Source organism: Ambystoma mexicanum, chromosome 1p, assembly GCF_040938575.1.
Source record: "Ambystoma mexicanum isolate Mex_15411 chromosome 1p, UKY_AmexF1_1, whole genome shotgun sequence".
Taxonomy (NCBI): domain Eukaryota; kingdom Metazoa; phylum Chordata; class Amphibia; order Caudata; family Ambystomatidae; genus Ambystoma; species Ambystoma mexicanum.
Window position 1 is genome coordinate 534,289,132 of NC_090921.1, and position 15,896 is coordinate 534,305,027.

Below are 15,896 nucleotides of genomic sequence, written 5' to 3' on the forward strand. Positions count from 1 at the left end.
GGAAGAGCAGTTTTTGGATGGCGAATAACTTTTGCGCCACTCAATGAAACTGCATGTTATTTTGCAATTTCATTCTAGAACTAATCCTGAATGGTTTTGCTAAATTTTTTGGGATTCTGTCAAGAGGGGACAAAATTAGAGTGGGATCCCAAAATATTGTAAATGCATATAAATGTGGTGTCATTTGATGCACCTGCACAACATTTGGCAAAACGATTTTGGATCTAGATATAAATGGTTTTCTAAAGTTTGGTGGGATTTTCTCAAGAGGGGGTGAAATTAGAGTGGCGGGTCTCAACATTTTTTGATGGCTTATAACTTTGTTGCTATTTGACGAATGTGGACAAAAGTTTTGAGAAATATTATAGACCAAACCTTCAATGTTTGTGTAAAGACTGAATGGACTTTGTCAAATGGGGGCTAAGCTATATGACTATTGTATGTACATACATTTTGACACTTTTAAAAAAATAAAACATGGGCAATTTCGAGCAAACTCGTGAGGAGCAAGGACATTAAAGCATGGTTTTGCAAATGTGCCCGTGTTTTATTTTTTGACAAAAATAGTCATATACCTTTGGTGACTGAGGTATAGCCTGTGGCCGTGGGCAGTAGCCAGATTGTCTGGGTCATGGCATAATGTTATGGCACGGACAATCTGCCTACTGGCCATGACCGCTAGGGACGAAAAATTGTGTTAAAGTGGCTATGTCTACCTGGGACCGGTAGTGGTAAAGTGATTCGAAGGTAGGATAGGTTTGAAAGGGAAAAAAAGTGCCTGTGGTAATATGTTCATAGTGTTTTGTGGGCTGCCATGGCAAGGGAAGAGGGGCTGTGTATGGAGCCCCGCCTTCTCTTTCCATGTTGGCTGTCTTGGAAAAGGATTATTCTTCCTTACTTACAGCGGGACGCCGCAGGCGTCCCACTATAGGAAGAAAAATCGATGTTTTAGCACCCTGGGTTCCCGCTTTGGGAACCAGGGGTGCTAATGGCCTTTATCCGCCATTTCCGGGGCTGCAATGGACAATAATGGTCCGTAGCCCTCCTTATTTATTTATTCATAACACACTAATGCCCGTAGACATCAGGCTGTGGGGTTACAGTATTTGTTGAGGAAGATGAGGTGGAGCAAGACAGCTTACTAATTGCTGAGAAAGGAATAACCTTTCTGAGAGCATTGCGGTCATTGGATTTGGTGTGGAGGCGCATGGAGGTGGTTCCGTAGGAGTACTGTCCAGGTAGTCTGCGACTGAGTAAAAACTTGCACTCAGTGCATTTCACTTTGGTAGCTTTAGCCTTCGGTACACTCCCAACAGTAGCAAAGAACTGGCACACCCATGATTCGATCTTGGTGCTAGAAGTAGGCACTTCCGCTACCTCATCTTCTTGGTCCTCTTCATTGTCTTTGAACATACTGCGCTATTTTTGTTGTGAAGGTCCTCCAGCTGGTGGTGGCTCTTGGGGAGGAGGGATGGCAATAACTGATGCCATTTTTAAGATAAATAGCAGTTTTGGTCAATTTCTTCCATGTATGTGCTGTGTTCTAGATTAGTAATGGATAATGAGTACGAAAAGGTGTAGGGGTGTGCTAGGGAAATTTTGAAGTTGAAAGTTCCGAGATCAGTAGAAAATGCAGTTCCGAAATGTCCGCGAAAGACAGATCTTATCGTGCAGTGCGGACGGGTTCTCGGGCATGTCATCATGCCGTCATGTGGCACTGTCCGGAAGGTCCGCAATGAAGTCAGATGTTCGTAGGTGTCTATGGATGCAAAACTAGTTGAAATAGTTGCAAAAAGTGTATAGAAGTGTTAAAAATGATTCCTGAAGGTGGGGAATGGCAGGCAGAGTTTTAAGGTGACACTTTGTAAATTGGACACAAATATTGTTATATTTGGTAAGAATATTGTTATATTTGGTAAGTATGATATTAGTAAATTGTAGGAAAATAGCATGCACTGGTAAAAACCCATGAAATTCACTGAAAAATCTTGGTTAAAGGGACGTTATGGTTAAGTTGCACTAATAAAAACCTATGAAATTCAATGAAAAAACTTTGTCAAGGAGACGTTATGGTTAAGTTGCACTAATAAAAACCTATGAAATTCAATGTAAAAACTTTGTTAAGGGGACGTTATGGTTAAGTTGCTCTAACAAAACCCTATGAAATTCACTAAAAAAACTTTGTTAAAGGGACGTTATGGTTAAGTTGGACTAATAAAAACCTATGAAATTCAATGAAAAAACTTTGTTAAATGGACGTTATGGTTAAGTTGGACTAATAAAAACCTATGAAATTCAATGAAAAAACTTTGTTAAAAGGACATTATGGTGACAAGTAAAATCGGAAAACCCCTGAAATAGCCAGTTATGGTAAGCTAAGCAACCATAACTCGTGCCACCACCGTGCACTGCTACGACTAACACCCAGGACATCAAAGATGACATCACACATATCATTGATGACATCACCGATGACATCACATGTGCATTTACTTTTCATACAAGGGGTTGTGAATGTAATGTTGGCAAAAAAGTATCAGGGATTATCGGGGGATGTGTAATAAACTACATACTTCATCACGCAATGTAGTGTTCTAAAATAAAATTCCATTGCAGTGTTCTTTCTAGTACAGAAACCTACTCATACAGAAATGTAGGTATTGGCTGCAACATACACCACAGAGGTGCTATATTTGTAATTTTCCAAAGTTATATAATAAAAATGGTGAATGCTTCTGTATCAGACTTTTCCAGTCTGTGAAACATGTACTAAGTAGCTAATAATGCATCACTTACTACATATTTTTACTAATACACACAAAACATAAATAGATCACAATGCATACAAATATGGGGCTTATATATGGAGAGTAAAGTAAGCAAACAAGAGGCAGCATCATTAGCAACTGTGAATAATCTACATAATTGTATTCACGAACAAAAATGATTGCTGTGTTTCAGGCCTGCTTCTTCCCCTATACATGTAAATCATAAGATGTGATTAAATTCTAAGGAAAGTAGTGTAAGAACATGTGAGAATAGCAATATCTATAAATGTAATACCTTTTGAAAGTTAAGTTTCTGACTGTCAGTAAATAAACCCACCTGGCCTAGATATGGCAGTGAACAAAAAAGAAGGGTCTAGACATGTGATGTCATCAGTGATGTCATCAATGATATTTGTGATGTCCTTTTTGATGTCCTGGGTGTTAGTCTTAGCAGTGCACGGTGGTGGCGTGAGTTATGGTTGCTTAGCTTACCATAACTGGCGAATTTCAGGGGTTTTTCGATTTTATTTGTAACCATAACGTCCTTTTAACAACGTTTTTTCATTGAATTTCATAGGTTTTTATTAGTCCAACTTAACCATAACGTCCCTTTAACAAAGTTTTTTCATTGAATATATATATATATATATATATATATATATATATATATATATATATATATATATATATATTTCCAACACTTTCACTCCGACTCACGGAGTGATATTGAGCCGCACTCACAGAGTGGGATTCCGAATGCAGGCTCCCAGCTCAAAACCACAGACTGCACCAGGATCCACATAGAGTAAAAAATGTTGAGCTTTATTTATCAAAAATTCAGTTTAAAAACAATTTCATTCAAAAAACCTCCATCCCACGCCCTGCCTAACAAAGGCGCTCCACAGATGACGCGTTTCGCTACGCCTTGTAGCTTGGTCACATGATCTTGTTTACATTCTAGACACTCCTTTATTCCATTTCCCCTCCCACCACGTGGTGGGCATAGAAACAAACAAGGGACTCATTCGAAACCCCACAGGTATATCGGGGCTTGCTTTTCAGACATTTTCCACTGCCATATGGTTATGTAGGCAACAATATTATTCCTCCTAGTATTTAATTCAATTATGTACATCTGCATTGCCAAATGCCCGATACATCCGCAACCATGATGGCTAAAATTGCTAGTAATTCTCTGTTCCTCGAATAATGTAACCTAATGAATCCCGCGATGTTTAAGATGTCTGGGGACAGGAGAAAGTGTGATAGTCCTTGAATATGATTATCTATACTCTTTGGTCATCTATGACCTGTATGTCTGCAATCAAGTGTAGTGAGTCACCAAACGCTGATATGAAGGGCGACTCAGTACCGTGGCCTATCCCATTATCCAGCTTGCCCATAAAAGGAGACAAAATTGCCGTTTTTCATGAGAGTTCACACTTGTAGGCTCGGGGCATAACATCCTGATTGCATGTTATTCAAGCGTAAAAAATATATATATCCACGGTTGCCATATCACTTCACATCTTATGCTCCAAGTGTAGTGTAAAGTGCGTAGTGCATTACCTCTCTCCAATACCTGCCCTACACTAGAGTCCCCAGATTAAATAACTATGGTTCAATGTATTGCCCACTTGGGGGCCCAATGCCCATCTTCAGAAAACCCCAAATGGTACAAGATATGACCCACAAAGGGGGAAAAAGAGGGAATATCCGGAATCCTACAGGGTGTCTAATGTAACTACTAAAAAGCTCTCTGCCTCCAAACAATCAATTTCATAAGGGCAGGAGTATTATAAATGTTTACAAGAACAATTAAAATCAACAACAGTGTGAGGGAATAGGCTATCCAACATAACCAAACTACAGTGATTAATTCCATTTTAGCAGGTAACAGCACACAATTGTGCCAAATTACTCATGGTTTATGCAAAAAAGTATATATCACCTGTACAATATGGGTTCCTTAGATTATTCACCCAGAAATGTATACAGCTCCTCGTCTATATTATGGCCTAGATGGATCTTACTCTCAAAGTCAATAATATAACGCGTTACTTGCTGTCTCAATTGTTTTTCTCTGTTTCCTCCCCTCAGCCTAATGTTAATTTTCTGTAGCCCCATGAATGAAAAACCACAAAGCTTCCCTTCATGCTTCTCCCAGAAGTGTTTGGCTATGGGGTATGCAAAATCATGATTTTTAATCGCCCTGTTATGCTGTTGAATACGTATTTTCAATTTGCACTTAGTGCTGCCAATGTACCATTTCTTGCAAGTGCACTTGAGTGCATACACTATGTACTCTGATTCACATGTTATTCTTTCAGTGATCATGATGGTTTTCTTAAGTACAGGGTGTAGATAACTTGAACACTCATCTGCAAAAATGCATATCTTGCATTTTGTGCATTTGTAGAAGCCCTTATTCCTGCGATTTAGCCAAGTTGATTGACTGGAAGTTACTTCAGGTGTCATGTAGCTGCTGACCAATTTGTCTTTAATGGATTGACACTTTCGGAATGCAAAGTTGGGGAAGCTCCCCAGTAGTTGTCTTAGATCTGTGTCTACCACTAATGTCGTCCAATGTTTCCGAATGATGGTTTTGATTGTTTTAGCTGAGTGACCATATGTTAATATGAGGCGAGTTGTTTCATCTTCACCCGAACTGGGGATTTTCTTTGCATTATCCAGTAACAGCAACGATCTATCACTCTGCCTTGCTTTTGAGGTAAGCACGTTGAATCATTTGTTTCGGGTACTGCTGTTTCTTGAAGCCCCATGCTGTCACTTTGCTTTCCTCATCGTAGCTGCTCATCTCAGAGCAGTTTCTCCGCAATCGTATGAACTCGCCGTAGGGTATGCTCCAAATAAGATATATATATATTTACACTGCTCTGCCCATCACCTCGTTTTAGGTGTCAGCGGATTTATATGGGCTCTACACACAATGAGCGTGTCTCCCTTTGCACATGGCAGCTGGGAGGGAAAGCAGATTTACTGATTTAAGGGTCTCTTTAGTTGTTGACTCTGCTCTAGGTTTCTGTGGCTCAGGTCTAAGGGGTGCAGAGCAGGTTTGCAGAGACAGATAGCCCTGGCTCTAGACGTCCTCCCCCCTTATGCTGCATCTGAATCACCGGAGGGTGCTTTCACGGCAAGTGATACAGTGTGGATTTTGTTGCGTTTCTGCTGCCGGCCTTCTCATGGGAACTAGGCAGTTATGTGGACAGCAGGGAGAAGGTGGAGGTGGGGGTGGGGGAAGCTGCGCTGGCTGTGTGTCTGGCGGTGAAAGAATCGCAGGCTGAGGTGACATCTTAATAGCCTTTTGCTAATTGCAAATGGAGTCCGTGTGTTACAAAATGGAGCCCTGATTTTACAGTATAAAGGTGTGCACATGAATATGGCAGCGCCCATGGATGTGTTTGTACGAAAGGGGTGATAGTTGCCGTAGGTGTACCCACATGAGTGCCCCAGGGCCGGGGCCCGGGACTTGAGGCAGCCATGACTGGGCCCACTCGGGATGCATAGGAATAAGGGGGGAGGGGTCTTATGTGTCCCCCTCCTCCACTCATTTCCCCCTTTTGTTACTTAAGTAACGAATAATGTAATTGTCCCAACCTCTTACGATCTTCCTCCTCCGCCACCGCCTCGTCCCATGCAGGGGTCCCTTTTATGGGCATCCATGCTCGGCATACCACTCGGAGGCTGTGTCTCCGTCTAGCATACTCGTCAGGGGTGCAGCTCAAATACATACATCCTCCGTTCCCTTCCAAGTCCACCCATACTTCTTTGTACCAACATAACTCACGGGGTTCTTTTATGGTTGTTTGTTATAGGCTATCAACTATGTGTCCTGTGTTATATATGGCCGTCATTCTGTATTTGGGGCCTGGGGCATCTCCTGTGCCTGGGGCATCCCCTGTTTGTACTTCTGTCTCATGTTTTATCTGTGCCACACCATTTGCACGTCCCATTGTCACCATCATTAATGCGCCATTTGGTACTGCATTTGCACAGCATGGAAGTCCTAATTGGCACACACAAAATATTAAAAGCAAAGAGACGATGAGGGGCATTAGCAGTTTTACAGTCATTCCAAGCCAGGAGGGCACCCATGAGAATAGATTGTTGAACCAGGCACAGGGCTGTGCTCCTCCTTCGTCCTTCATTCGTTCACTGAGGTCATGTACCGCAGCTATTATGTGTAACAGGGATCCATTCTCGGCGTCTGCGGAAGGTAAAAATGTGCAACATGCACTCCCCTCCATTGATCGCCTTCAAATATCCACTACATATCGATTTTGCAGTGTCATCAATCGCAGGACCCGGAGTTCCACCTTGATGACATTGAACCCTTCTTCAGTGTCGTTGGCCAACTGGATCAGCTCCCATCTCGTAATCTGCAGCCACTTGGCATTTGCTCTCGTCTGAATGCTGGGAACGAGGGATGAAAAAAATGTTTCCACTGAACTGAATAACCTGTATTTTTCCGGAATCTGAGCCAGCAGTTCAGAGGACTTGGAGGAGATATAATTGGATGACCTTCTTCTTCTCCTGTATGTACCTTGTTCCCCTTCTTGGTTCAAGGTGTCTGCAGGCTCTTTTTCCGATTGTGCTGTGGATGATGCGTCTGCATTCGCTGTTAATTCATTCTTCCCATTGATGTGGCTTTCTGGGATCACCATTCATGCAGAATGCAGTGTTGCCAGGGAGCAAGTTCCTTTCCAGGACTGTGGGAGATGCAGGTAGGCCATGTTGCTGCAAACCCAGTATGTGTCCATCATGGCCGCAGTGCCTTTCTTCATATCAGGGATTATAAGTGACTTGCTGCAGTTTTCATTTCTTCCCATGTCCCCTTTTCCTTTTCCATGAAAGCACAGCTCATATGAAATGTTTTTTTTGCAGCTTAAAGGGCCTTTCGATGGTGGTGACCCATGTGAGTTTTCTTATGTGTTCAGTCCATGTGGGAGTGCATGTTTTCTGTACCCATGAAAGTTTGTCCTCCGCGAGCCCTCAGTGTGCTTTTTGCCTTGCACAAGACCTCCTCCTTCTGCCATTTGTTGTCGGTGTGCAACGTGCCCCTCATCACGAAAAAAGGTTCCTTTATGCAGATAACCCCCTGCGGCCGGGAGTAGCATGTTTGTTCATTTTGTAAAAGTTCAAAAGAAACTGTGTGTGCTTGAAAAGTATTTTCTATACGGCACAGCATAAGATGTACAAGACATTGGGCCTCTGCAACTGGTACTTCTTGTGACAATAACACCTTGGGGGTGGCTGAGGCGTGGGGAATAAGGTAACAGACGTAACAACTTTCATCAGTCGTTTGCTGGGCCGTGTGGCTCATGTCCGCATACCATTTGTTTGCTTGATGGGGGTGTTGGGGGTTATCAACTGTATGTAGATCAAACTTGTATTCTTCTTCCCACCCATCTGCTTCTGTTTCCCTCCGTTTTCTTTTCAATATCTTCTCCTCCACCCTCCACCCTCCACCCTTGTTTCCTTTTTATGACAGTGTGGAAGTTATCATCACTCTTTGACTGTGCCCTCCCTTCATTATCCCCTTCTTTAGTAGTTGGGTCTGAGTGTTTCTTTATTTCTTCTATCACCAAGGTGGTAACATATGGATGGTTCTGTACCCATGTTAGCTCTGACAGGGTTTTATCGTTCATTGTGTATATATTAAATTGAGACTCATTCACCTTTAGGGATGGCGTTGTGTTATGCGTTTTATTGCTGATTGTATAGTTCTGTTCGTGTTCTGGTGTCCAATGACCCCAGATTAATTGTTCCCCATCCCATTTTAAGTGGGTACCTTCTCTTATTGTCTCCATGCCTGCACCCCCCTGGCTGGCATCAATTGATATGTACACAATGACCCAGTATAGAAACAGGCCAAATAATACTGAGAAGAACACTACAGCACCCAAAAACAACACACATATGTACGAATAGCTAGGATACATCTCTCTCCTCCGTCTACCCCTATCTACACTAGTTGTCGTCAGAGGCTTGTCCATACCTGGTGAGTTTCCTAATAAATGAAATATAAGCATTTGTTAATCATGCATAGTAAAGTGTTTTTGTTATGCATACCCATGAATATACTAATTTGAGTTTCTTAGCATCCTTATTTCACACGTAACTCCATCTGTCATCATCATAATGCATAATCTATATATACGTGGTTTCAATAGCATCCGTCCATTCTTCCTCCCACATCGTATGTCTGGGGAGGGTAAAGGGAGGGAAGTGCATGCAGTACTTCTACCACATTTTTACTGCTATAGGAGAAAAAGGCGTTATTATTCACACATTGTTATTGTACACCATATTTTCGATTCATAACCCCTCCTTTTTTTGTGCATAAATCTCATCATCAGGAATTGTTACCATCTTTTCACCAGTATGTACATTTTTTACCATCTCTGAGTTTTCTCTATATTGTCACTGCCAATTTTTTGTTTGAGTGCTATGTTCTCCTACATTCTCTTGGGCGTTCTCATTTCCAACCTCCCCATGGGTTCTCCGCACATCTGTCAGATGCACCCAATACCGCAACCCCTCCACTTTGACAGCTGTGGGTGTACAGAAGATTACTTTGTACGGACCATGAAATCTTGGACCATTCCACCTACTCATGAAACTTCTCACATATACCATGTCACCTGTCATCAGCTGGCAATCCGTGTTTTCTGTTGTGTGCATCGCTGTGTTTGTTGGTGCATCGTGTGTGGAGGCGGGCGCTAGTTGTTTTACTATTGCGCGTGCAGCTTTTGTCAAGTTTCTGAGATATTCATGGAACTCTTCTCCTAATATTGTGGCCGTTTGGTGAGCGTCTGACTGTCTATGCAGTGGTGAATGAGCTGTGTGCATTCTTCTACCTGTCACAATTTCGTGTGGAGACAGGTGGTGGTCCTTACTGGGTTGGTTCATCATTTCAAAAAGCGCTAGTGGTAAGCAATACACCCAGTTCTTTTTGAGAGTATGGCACAGTTTAGACAGCCTACTTTTAAGGAGGCCGTTCATTTTTTCTACAATGCCATTCAATTGCGGATGATAAATTGTGCAGAGCTTGTGTGTTATACCTAGCATTGCTGTAATGTGTTTGAACATGTCATTTACGAAATGGGTCCCGTTGTCTGAACAGATGACATCACAAATGCCCCAGCGAGGGAACACCTCCCTCACTAGGAACTTGGCTGCCTCCACCCACCGGAAGAATGGACACACAATGACGATCAGATTTCTGGCTCCATTACACCGTTCTCCCATGTCAGCGTAGTCTATGTGTAATTCTCTAAAGGGTCCTTCTGGCTTTGGTATTAGTCCTCTGAGAGCTTGCAGTGTCATGCCAGAATTGTATGTCTGACATGTGATACATTCTATGATTAGCTTTGTGACATGTTCCTGTAATCTGGGGGCAAACCAGTTTTCCTGGATATCTGCAAAGATGGGTTGTTTCGCGTTATGGGTCGGGAAATGCAATTGTTTAAATGCTACTTCTAATAATTTCGTTGGCATCACAACTTTGCCGGTAGTGTCTTGTCTCCATAGTAAATCAGTGGGGGACTGGCTACACCCTCTTTTTACCCATACTTTCATTTCCTCTCTGGATGCATCATGTTGGAGCTCAATTATTTGGGAAACTGGCAAGAAGTTAAAACCCTCTGGCTATGCTTCTTCTATTGTCTTTTGCATTATGTACTCACCTGCTGGGCCTATAGGTAGGTATCAAGCTTCTTTGGCAGCAGCGTCCACTGCCGCGTTCCCTAATGAGATGACGTCATCACCTCGAGTGTGGGCTTGCCATTTCACTACTGCGACAAGTGTGGGCTCTTTCAGGGCATCTATCAGATCGCATAGCAGCGCCGCGTGTTGTACTGGGGACCCATCTGCTCTCCTGAATCCCCTTCTTCCCCACTGCACTAGTCCCCCGTGTACTGTGGTTGTCATGTAAGTGGAGTCTGTGTAAATTGTCACCATGCATCCTTTTGCTGCATGCAGTGCTACTATCAGTGCTACTAGCTCCGCCGCTTGTGCTGAAAAATGTGGAGGTAATCTCTTTTCTACAATCACTTCAAACTCCCCATCTTCCACCCGTACAACCGCTGCTCCTACGTGCTTTCCTCCTGTCTCGCAATCTATAGTGGCAGACCCGTCAGCAAATTATAGCTCTCCTTCTGATAGTGCAGTTTCGTGTGCCTTTTGTGTGTCTTCATCATTCCCTGTGTACGTGGCGCAATCATGTTGTTGCATGTCTTCTACCGTGCATGCCTCTGTGATGAACGTGGCTGGGTTTACACTTTTGCATCGCACTATGTGTATATTGGGGCTAGAGAGGATTAGTTCATACGCTGTGGCCCTCTGGGTGGTCAACGTGCTTTTTGACCTTTCAAGTATGGCAAACAGGGAGTGTTCTACGTACAACGTGATGGAGCATCCCATCACGATAGTAGAGCTTTTCTCTATCGCGAATGCGGCGGCTGCGAGAGCCTGTTCACAAGTGAAATGTTCTTGCATCACTGAGTCTAGTGTCCCACTATAGAATGCCAGGGGTTTGTGGCCTAGCTATGTCTTTTGGGTTAGCACGGCTGTCATGAGCGACCCATTGCAGTGTGAGAAGAGATAAAATTCCTGTTCATAGTTTGGGGTTGCGAGAACTGGTGCAGTGGATATCAATTCCTGAGTGCATCAAAGGCTGTGTGCATTTCTTGTGTCCATTGCAATTTAGTGTTCTCCCTCTGTGCTTCCTTGAGTGCCTCTAGCAGGGGCTTTGTGTATGACGCATAGTCTAGCATCCATGCGCGGCAGTAGTTACACATGCCGAGAAACATCTGCATCTCCTTGACTGTACTTGGCTCTTTTATTGCTTTTATGGCTACTGCTCTGTCTGGAATGATTCTTTTACCGTCTTTGGAAATCAACTGTCCTAGGTATAGTACTTCTGTTAAGCAATATTGCGGCTTCTCCCTGTCTACCTTGTACCCTTTCTGGGCCGAATGCGTCAGTAGGGTGATTGAATCTTTTCTGCACTCACTCTTGCTTTTCCCGCAGACCAACAGATCATCTACATACTGATTTATCGGGCCTGCTGTATGTATGTTCCCAAGAGCTTCATGCAATATTCTGTTAAATATGCTGGGACTCTCACAGTATCCTTGGGGCAGTTGACAATGTTCATACCCTTTTCCCCCCAGCGTGAATGCTGTCAAGTACCACGACCCTTGGTCGAGGGGGATTGAAAAGAATGCATTCTTCAGGTCCACTACCGTGAAGTGGGTGGCTTCTGTCAGAATGCTGCACAGTATTGATGCCGGATTTGGGGCAAGAGGAACTCTTTCTGTACTACGTCATTGAGAGGGCGTAAATCTTGGATCATCCTCCATGCCCCTCCCTTTGCTTGCTTAATCGGGTAAATGCAGGTATTACACGGTGAACTGGAAGGAACTATTATGCCCTGTACTATTAGCGCATAAATTGTGTCTTTTTTTCCCTTCTCTGCCTCCCTTGATATGGGGTATTGCTTCACCCGGGGCAGGATAGCACCCTGTTTAAGTTTAATCTTTACAGGTGTCACTTCATGCAGTAGGCCTACATTCGTGCGGGCCGGTTGTCCATAATTGCTGTGGCACTAGGGACATGTCTTCTTCAAAGTAAGCTTGTGGTGCTTTGATTATTGCTACAAGGGGTAACTGCACCTCTCGCCTTTGAATCATGACATCAAAAGGGATTGCAATTTCCATCACTATTTCCCCGGCGTCTTCTGTGTCACTAAAAAGTTTCTCATCTATTAAATCTCGCAGGGCCTTATTGGCATCAATGCACAGTACTGTTCTCCACTGGCATCCCTGCATGCCTATTGCTATCACTGCTATCCTCTGCGCAGATACCTGCACAGCATGGATGTCTAGTGACACGACGGATCCTGGCACTATTTCTGGGTCTGCCACTGGGCGAAATATGAACTCTGAGGGCACTCTCCATTTATTATTTTTCAGCTCTGGCACCATTCGTGTCAGTATTCTCAGCCCTTGTATGAACATGTCTGGGTTCACTGGTATGCCTCGTGTTTGTGGGAAGTATGCTTGTGTGTGTAACACTAACATTGCACGAATTGTACATATGCCTGGCATGGAGCATATTATACCTCTCTCTGTTAACGAGATGGACATATTAAGCTTGCTGAGAAGGTCCCTTCCAAACAAGTTAATGGGTGATTCCTCATAATATAGGAGGGGGGCACGTACAGTCTTCCCCCACTGTTATGTCTAGTTCTTCTGTGTATGGATCCTCGACCACCGCCCCAGAGAACCTCTGCATTTCCAAAGTCTGATTAGAAAGCGGAAACCTGCCTTCCTTAAGGCATGATTTTTCCGCCCCCGAATCCACCATGAAAATGAATTGCTTGTTTCCTATCACTGCCCCTACGAGTGGTTCCTCTACTGCATCGCGGGTTATCGATGGTACTGGACACACAAGTGCTCTCTGTGGTCTGTCCTATGCTGAATGCCACGGGAGTTCATCTACGTCAAAAACATTCCCCGTTACCACTGCAGTACCTCGGCATGGAACTGGTGGGGCCCCGTTGGCAGTAGTGGCATACGTTTGGTTGCGTGCGTGGGTGGCATGATTGTGACACTGGGGGTGCGGGGATGTGGCTTGCGGGGACGACATGGGGAGCTCACTCATGTACCTATTGTTGGGATGGCTGTCTCTCCTACTGTTGCCCATGGGCAGCCCATACAGGCTTCCTGGCTGGGGATGTCCATTTGGATATGAATTATTTGGTCTGTTTCGGCATTCCTACATAAAATGGCCTCACCTCCTGCACTGCCAACATTGTCCTTGCATTCCCCCTCGTGGCCCTTCATATCCTGCACCTCCTTCTCTTGTCCCCCTAGATCCGCCTCTGTTGCCTCTCCCTCGTCTCGATTGCCACTGCTGTCCTTCATATTGGATTTCCCCCTCCCATTGCTCCTGACCATTACCTGTCCAATTGGCCACCATCTGCATTGGTATTCCCATCTGACCGTCTTCTTCCTCCCTCTCTCTTCCTGCCGCATTTGTGGCTGTCGCTGCACTGACCTTCAACAACTTGCTCTGTACTAATTTAGCCTCGTCTGCCAACCGCCGCTGCGCTATCTCCTTCTCTTTCTCTTTGATCCTCTTGCAGTGGTGCACTATGATGCTTTGAATTTCAGGCCACCCCTTAGCTTCTATGCCAGCTATTTTATCAAGGGCCTTCTGTACTTCCTTTGGGAGCCCCCTCCTAAAAATGAAGTAAAACAAGGATGTTGATTGGTCCCAGGCCGTACCCGTCTCCGCTCTCCACATGTCCTGCACCCGGAGAATGAAGGACATTGCATCTTCCTCATCATTCATGGTACACTGCATCACTGACTGCAGATCAGGAGTGTCTGGGAATGTTTCCCTCAATGCATCCCACACGCGTGCTCGCACTGTGTTAAACTAAGCCCCATCATGGCGGTCACAGTCTAAAGTTATTCTCGGGAATCCCACCTTTGCCCAGACTCTGTTAGCTTGATCTCCCACAGCAGATACAAGCAAGCTTTTAACATCCCCCACTGCCAAGGGCACTCCTGTTGTGTGCTTCTCGAATGCATATATCCACTTGCTGGTGCCTTCGGAGAGTGGGGGTAATTGTTTAAGCAAGTTGGCCTTGTCCATTTGAGCCCATGGTATGTAACTGGGCTTCCTGCCCCCCGGTGTATCAGGGGCAGCTGCAAATTTTTCCCCCTTTCTTAGTACTCACCTTCTTTCCTTTCTTTCCAATTACTGCGATATGCCCTGTCCTGTTTCTCAGCCTCCCTGTCCACTCTTCTGCCGGAGACTATCCCTCTCTGACTGATGCACCACCAGTGGCAATTCCTAACCTTCTGCCCTCCTCCTCTTCTTCTATGACACTCCAACATTCATCCTCCCCTGTCCGACATCACCCCTCCTTCTTCTATTTCTCGTTCGCTGTCTGCTGTATTTATCTCTATTATTCGTGCTGGGGTGTCATTTATTCTGAACAAAATCTCTCCCTTCTTCCATCCTTCTTCCCCTGTTCCTACACTCAACGGGGGAGCATCACCTCTATCTGCCCGTGGGGTGGAAGTCCATTGTGAGTTGTGATTCTAAACCTTGAGCCAACTTCCCAATGTCCACTGTTGAGGTGTCTAGAGGCTGTGTTATATTTTGGCTCTCATAGTGGGGTGGTGCAGTAGCGGATGACTTGTGTACGGGCTGGGCTGTCGGCTGTGCTACATACACAGGGTCACTATACCCTTCTGCAGGCACTGGCTTTGTTATCAAGGGATAAACTTGTGTTATTTCTATGTCCTTTCCATCTAGCGTGGGTGGCCCTGTATTGCCAGCTGTTGCTAGGGGAGGGGTATTCTGCTCGCTGTCCTTACCTGGGGGCACTTCCTCAAATAAGCGCCACAGATCCAATATTTCTCTCTTATTGTGCAGCTGCTTCCCTTTATACTTAATAAACAAACAAGTGGCAACCATGTCCAACACTTCCTTGTCAAATGACCCCCCTTCTGGCCATACCTGGGGTAGTCCCTCCCCTTTTAATTCTGTGACCCATTGCTTGTGATATTTCTTTATCTTATCAGCGTACCCCGGTAGTGTTCTGCAGATATGAGCAAGGGGTGTTTCTGCACCCATTCTACTTCACCTTCACTACACCTTACCTGGCGGGTTTGCCCTGCGCTTAATCACTTCTCGTACTCAACTTACTCAGTGTTACACTTTTCAACTGCTTAGTCACTTTTAGATATTGTTACACCACGTTATTTACCATATAATTTCTCGTCTCAAATCAACAAGTCTGCTTTCACATTATACATCAAAAATAGTTATTTCACATACAGAATAGACGTTTAACATTTGACATAGACGACAACAAACCTAGAAACAAACATAACTCGCTCCACTGTCCTCAATATCCCTCTCTTTTTACCCTCTCCCCTCTTTTTTTCCCCCTCCCCCTACCTTATGCCAGTCCACCACTCAGGAGGGGAAGAGAGGGCAACAAATAAGAAAAATATCCGAATAAGCGTTTCTACTTAATACTCCGGGTCTACCCAGTGACCCCTCAATACCTCTTTTTGTTTT